The sequence below is a fragment of the Crocuta crocuta genome, unplaced genomic scaffold (genome assembly GCF_008692635.1).
Source record: "Crocuta crocuta isolate KB4526 unplaced genomic scaffold, BGI_CrCroc_1.0 scaffold339, whole genome shotgun sequence".
Lineage (NCBI taxonomy): Eukaryota > Metazoa > Chordata > Mammalia > Carnivora > Hyaenidae > Crocuta > Crocuta crocuta.
Window position 1 is genome coordinate 2,726,636 of NW_027530357.1, and position 6,000 is coordinate 2,732,635.

General features: G+C 47.4%; 1 protein-coding gene across 3 annotated transcripts in view; it reads right to left on the reverse strand.

Moving 5' to 3' along the window:
• The window catches only part of CCDC60 (coiled-coil domain containing 60), a 165,280-nt gene that overhangs the window by 37,005 nt on the left and 122,275 nt on the right, over positions 1-6,000 (reverse strand). The gene's annotated exons all lie outside the window — the stretch shown is intronic.

Below are 6,000 nucleotides of genomic sequence, written 5' to 3' on the forward strand. Positions count from 1 at the left end.
TGTTACAGATGAGGAACCTGATGCTTAGAGAAACGAGGGAACTTGTACCAAGTTGCTGGGCTAGTAGGTGGCAGAGCCAGAATTTGATGCAAGATGACTGTAGACTGGTTAACGGTGAGGTTTCGTGTAGGAGCAGGGAAACAATGGAGGGCCCCACAGCTAGAGGTCTTGACTCAGGCAAACCAGTGGGTTGAAGGACATTTATATCCTACAGGTATCTGCCTATTCACCTGATAAAAGTATAATAAATACACTAAGAGTGTCAAAGAAGGCTGGGAACACAAGGAAACTGGATTTATGTAATCTTCCTCCTCTCCCCAGACTAACAGTTGGGCCTGTTGTTTTAAATTTATGAGTCCTTTGCCTGAAAAATGTAGCTGGATGTTGAAGAAAACCACAATGAACATGTTATTCAAAAATGTAACTACAACACTGTATTAAAGTATATCTCACCTGTATTTCCTGATTTGGGGTGGCATCTTGTATAACAGTGAGCCAGCCATTGGCTAGGGCACTTTACACACATTATTTAAATCTTCCAACAACCTGCAGGGGGTATGAATCATTGTCCCCATTTTAGAGAAGATGAAATTGAGGCTCGGAGAGGTACAATCACTTTGCTGTGGGTCACAAAGCTTTTAGTGACAGAGATAGGATCTGAGCATCTCATTCAGTGCTCTCAACAACTCTATAGGGAGGGTACTGTTATTGTGTCTTCTTTGTAGGTGAGGCACTCAGGTGAAGGAAGTAGCTCAAGCCCATATTCCTAGGGATTGGTGATGTTCTAAAGCCAGCTGTCTGTTTAACCCCAGAGACTGTGCTTTCATGGCCCCAGCTGTGTCCAAAGTGCTGACAAAGGCAAAATGGTGGTCGCCCTGGGAGTGAGGTCAGGAGGGCGTTAACCTGCTGCAGGCATTTGTTCCTGGAAACCAGGTGGAGTCCTGACCAGCCACCCCCTTCCTGCATGGTCTCTCCTCTTACACTAATGGGTGAGATGTCTCCATTATGAACTTGTATAACTGCTCTTCTCTGAAGTTGATCTTGATCAATAATCCCCAGGGTTCCAGGGTCTGATGCGCTGAGTGGCAAGAAGGGATCCACCCTCTCTGTTTCCAGGAAGGCACCACCGCAGAAGGTAGGGCCCAAGTACAGAGCTGACCCATGTCTGTCCCGGTGAATCCCCTTGAGGGGTGTCCGTGTCTCTCAGCTGTAAGGGGAACATCCCCACTACCCCACCCCTTGTTCCCTCCAGGGTGGCCGTGCCCACCAGGTCTTAGAAGAACCATGGTCAGCAGCCATCCCTTTCTTCTTCTCAGGAACCCTCCNAGGCCTTCCAGTTCTTGTCTGTCTTCTCCCCTTAGCACCATCTTGGTCCCTACAGGTGCCTTTCGGCAGCTCTGAGCACTGGGCCACGTCCAGCATTTCGCCAAGAGCAGCAGCTAGCTGTGCTGTGTGCCTGTACCTCACATCACCCTCACCGTGGACCCAGAACGTTGTGGAAGCCCAGGAAGATGCCTCCTCTTCTGTTCACCATAGAGATGGGCTTTGGGGTGTGTGGGGCGGAGACCAGGAGGAAGGGATGAGCGAAGGGAGTGAGCTGGGGTCTGCCTGGTCATTGCGGGGATGCGGGGCCTATGAACGTCAGATTCATTTTTGCAAGTGACAAGAACAGGCACAAACCTGACCCTATCCCTCCCTTGCTTAAAATCTGCAGACTCCCTATGCTATCTGCGTTGGACTGAATCCCCCTCAAAATTCATATGTTGAAGTCCTAACCCCCTAGGACCTCAGAAAGAGACCATATTTGGAGATAAGGCTTTTGAAGTGATGATTATGTTAGAATGGGGCCCTAAATTAGGGTGGGCCCTAATCCAGTCCGAATGGTGTTGCTGTAAGAAGAGGAAATTTGGATGCACAGAGAGAGAGATGCCAGCGATGCACAGGCTTGAAAGAAAGACCACGTGAGGACACAGGGAGAAGGAAGCCTGAGAAGAAATCAACCCTCTGCCGACACCTTGATCTTGGACTTCCGGCCTCTGGAACGATGAGAAAATAAATTTCTACTGCTGAAGCTGCCCATCTGTGGTATTTTGTCCTGGCGGCCCTGACAAACCAACACACTGCCACCTGTGAGGCTCCTGTCCGCCTTGCTGGCCCGAGTCTCCCCTCCTCTGTCATCTGCAGCCTGGTGGAATTCTGCTCCGTTGCTCAGGCTCACCCCACTCTCACTTGGCACTGCCTGAGTTAAAATCCTAGCTTTGCCAGCTACCAGCTATGTGCTCTCGGTTAAATAACTTAACTTCCCTGCGCCTCACTTTCCCATCTGTAAAATGGCAGGAGTTGTTAGAGTCAGGGTAAGGAGAGGTGGTGGGGACTGTTCTCTGCTCTGACATATCTTCTTCTACCTCCTCCTTCTCTGTCACCTCTGTCAGGAAGCTTTCCTTGATTTCTCTAGGTCTGGGTTAGCCTCTTTCCAATCATCCTAAAGCATCCCATCTCTATAGCATATCTTTTTGCCCGTACATTCCCCATCCTTGCTCTATTGTAACTACCTATTTACTTGTCTCTTTAGCCCACAAGCCTACAAGCCACAGAGTCTTGTTCGTTGCAGTTTCCTGCTGGGCACAGAGTAGGCTCAGTTTATTTCTGGCTCCTGAATGGAAAGTGGTGGTAATTAATTCAAATCTAACATTCCAGAGGAGCTGATAACTTGGGCAAAATTCTCATGCGCAGAGCCACCAGGATAATGGAGTAGTAACAACAACATAATAGTAAACACTTCCCACAGAGCATTTACACTGTGCCTGCAGACTCCATGTTAAGTGTTCTACATCTGCTGACTAGGGTCATCCTTGTAACAACCCTGTGAGGAAGGTACTATTAGTATCTTCATTTTGCAGATAAGGAAACTGAGGCCATATAACTTATCCAAATTCAAAAAAGCCAGCAAATGGCAGAATTTGAATCTTAGCCCGGTCTGGCTTCTGGACCTGTGGTTTATCTATGATATTGGTGCTGTCTCTTGTTACCAGGGGGAGCCCTCCCTTTTCACCAGAATAAGGGTTTCATCCAATGGGTCTGGACCTTATTCTCTGTTTATAAAAAGTGCCTCTCGAAAACCTGCACAAGGTGTTTATATAGAGCAGCTTTATTCGTCATCGCTGAAATTTGGAAATAACCAAGATGCCCTTTGGCAGGTGGGGGGATAAATAGTCTGTGGTACATACATCCGGACAGTAGAATATTCAGCGCTGAAAAGAAATGAGCTGCCAGGCCATGAAAAGACATGGAGGGACCTCACATGTATCTCGCTAAGTGCAAGAAGCCCATCTGAAAAGCCTACATATAGTCTGTGATTCCAACTGTATGACATTCTTGGAAAGGCAAAACTATGGAGATGGTATAAAGGTCAGCAGTTGCTAAGGGGCATGTGGGAGGAGAGGGTGCATAGGTGGAGGACAGAGGATTTTCATGGCAGTGAGAATACTCTGTATGGCACTACGGTGGTGTATGCATGTCATTCATTTTACATCTGTCCAAACCAACGGAATGCGCAATGCCGAGGGAACCCTAATGTAAACTGTGGGTTTTGGCTAATGATCATGTGTCCATCTAGGTTCGTAGGCTGTAAAAACTGCACCCCTCTGGTGGGAGATGTTGATTAATGGGGAAGCTGAGCACGGATGGGGTTGTAATGGGGATCTTTGTATCTTCTACTCGCTTTTGCTCTGAACCTAAGACTGCTCTAAAGTATATATAAAATGAAGTCTTGATGAAAAAAAAAAGTGCCTCAAACCTGATGATTGTTCATCTAAGGTGCAGTAAAATTAACTGGGAAGAAGAAAATGAAAGGAAAAGAGTCCCCAGACACATGCTTGATGGAAATCAGCACTTTCTTGTAATGACTGTATGTCAGGTCATAGCACAGTATCTTGGATTTTATTGAATTAAAAGAGAGGCCATTTGTTTTCTTAAATGTAAGACATAATAGACAAAAACACTGGACAAGGGAGCACAAAGCCTGCTTCTAAAACGTCTGTGTTCAGAACTCCAGGTGAGCACACCCGGATAGCCCGCTCTATCGAAACAGTTATACCACCCAGAATACGAGTGGGCGAAAACTTGCCCAAGAAGAAAACAAGGTTTTGTGCTTTTCCTAAGAGAAATCAGAAAATGCCTACCAAGCCATTTCAAGCCCCCATGCCTACTGCCAAGGACAGACCTGGACAGGTGTCAGGCACTGCCCTTGCTGAACAGTTGCTTTACAGAAGGCTGGGAAGGGCAGCCCATCATCCCAGAGGGGAAAGGAGGAGCTGTTTCTCATTCCTAGAGACCATTCCCCCCACCTTTTTATACATAAAGATCAAGTCTCCCTTGACATGATTGAATTGATCCCCATACAGTCAGTTCAGAATATTCAGCCGGCTTCGGGATCAGCTACTGTGGCTGGAAGGGACTGGCCAGGCTCTGATCCACATCAGCCGATGTGATGATGGAGGATTGGAAAACTGATCACGCACACCATGTCCTGATGCTTTTGGTACACTGATTGCAAAATTGTCCCTCTCTGCATCCACACACTCTGCAGTGTGGCTTTGCATCTTCCCCATCAAGGGGTGGAATCTTTCCCCCGGTCCTTGTATCTGGGCTGGCTCGATGCTGTGGCCGATAGAAAGTGGCGGAAGTGTCATTGTGTCCATTCTGAGCCTAAAAGCCTCAAGAGACTTTGGTGCTCAGGCTCCTGTTCTTAGGACTCTTCCCGACTGCCCAGGCGAGCCTGCTGCCTGATGAGAGACACGTGGCCCAGGTGTTCTTGTCACCTTAGCAACTAGTCACCGATAGACCCGCGACTGTGGCCGCCCTCCTCCTCGCCCTTCATCTGGGCACACACATGCACAAACCTAGCCGGGATCAGCCAAGCCAGCCTGGACCAGCAGAACCACCCAACTGACCTGTAGACTTGGGAGCAACGAAAAACGGTCACTCTTTTAAGCCACCCCATTTTGAGGTGTTCAGTAGTACAGCAGTAAATTACTAATACAGCCATCAAGTGCAGCCAGATCCTTTTAACAGCCAAGGAGAAGAAAAGGGCAGCATTAGCAAACCATGGCCAGTGGGGCCACTGTCTCTTTGCAAATAAAACTTTACTGGAACACAGTCACAGCTTTGCATGAAAGCTGCAGTGGGAAAGTTAAGTAGTTGTGAGAGAGACCATCTGGTCTGAAAAGTCTGCATTTTTACTGTCTGCCCCTTTAGGAAAAAGTCTGCTCACTCCTGGTATAGGGTATGATAGAAACCGACAACAATCACTGTGATCATCATCGTCATCATCATCATCATCACCCTGGCCTTATGAGTGAGAAGGTCAGAATTCCTGTTCTAAGAATTTTGGCAGGTTCTGCCCCTCTCTGGGCTTCAGTTTCCTTATCTGGTATTGAAGGAAAATTAGTAAGAAACTCCCCAGTTACTTCAAGGTTGATTTCAGCCTCAGTTTGTTCAAAGCAAATGAATTGAGGGTGGGGCTCAGAAATATCCATATTCTTTTTTTTTTAATTTTATACTTTATTTTTGAGACAGAGAGAGACAGAGCATGAGCAGGGGAGGGTCAGAGAGAGAGGGAGACACAGAATGTGAAGCAGGCTTCAGGCTCTGCTCTAGCTGTCAGCACAGAGCCCGACGCGGGGCTCGAACCCACAAACTGTGAGATCATGACCTGAGCCGAAGCCGGACACTCAACCGACTGAGCCACCCAGGTGCCCCGAAATATCCATATTCTTTAAAAAAATTTTTTTAAATTTTAAAATTTATTTTGAGAGACAGAGAGGAAGAGAGAGAGAGAGAATCCCCAAGCAGTCTCCATACCATCAGCGCAGAGCCAGATGTAGGGTTTGAGTTCAAAAACCGTGAGATCATGACCTGAGCTGAAATCAAGAGTCGGATGCTTAACCAACTGAGCCCCCCAGAAATATGTATTTTCCAGGCATTCCCCCCACCGCCATC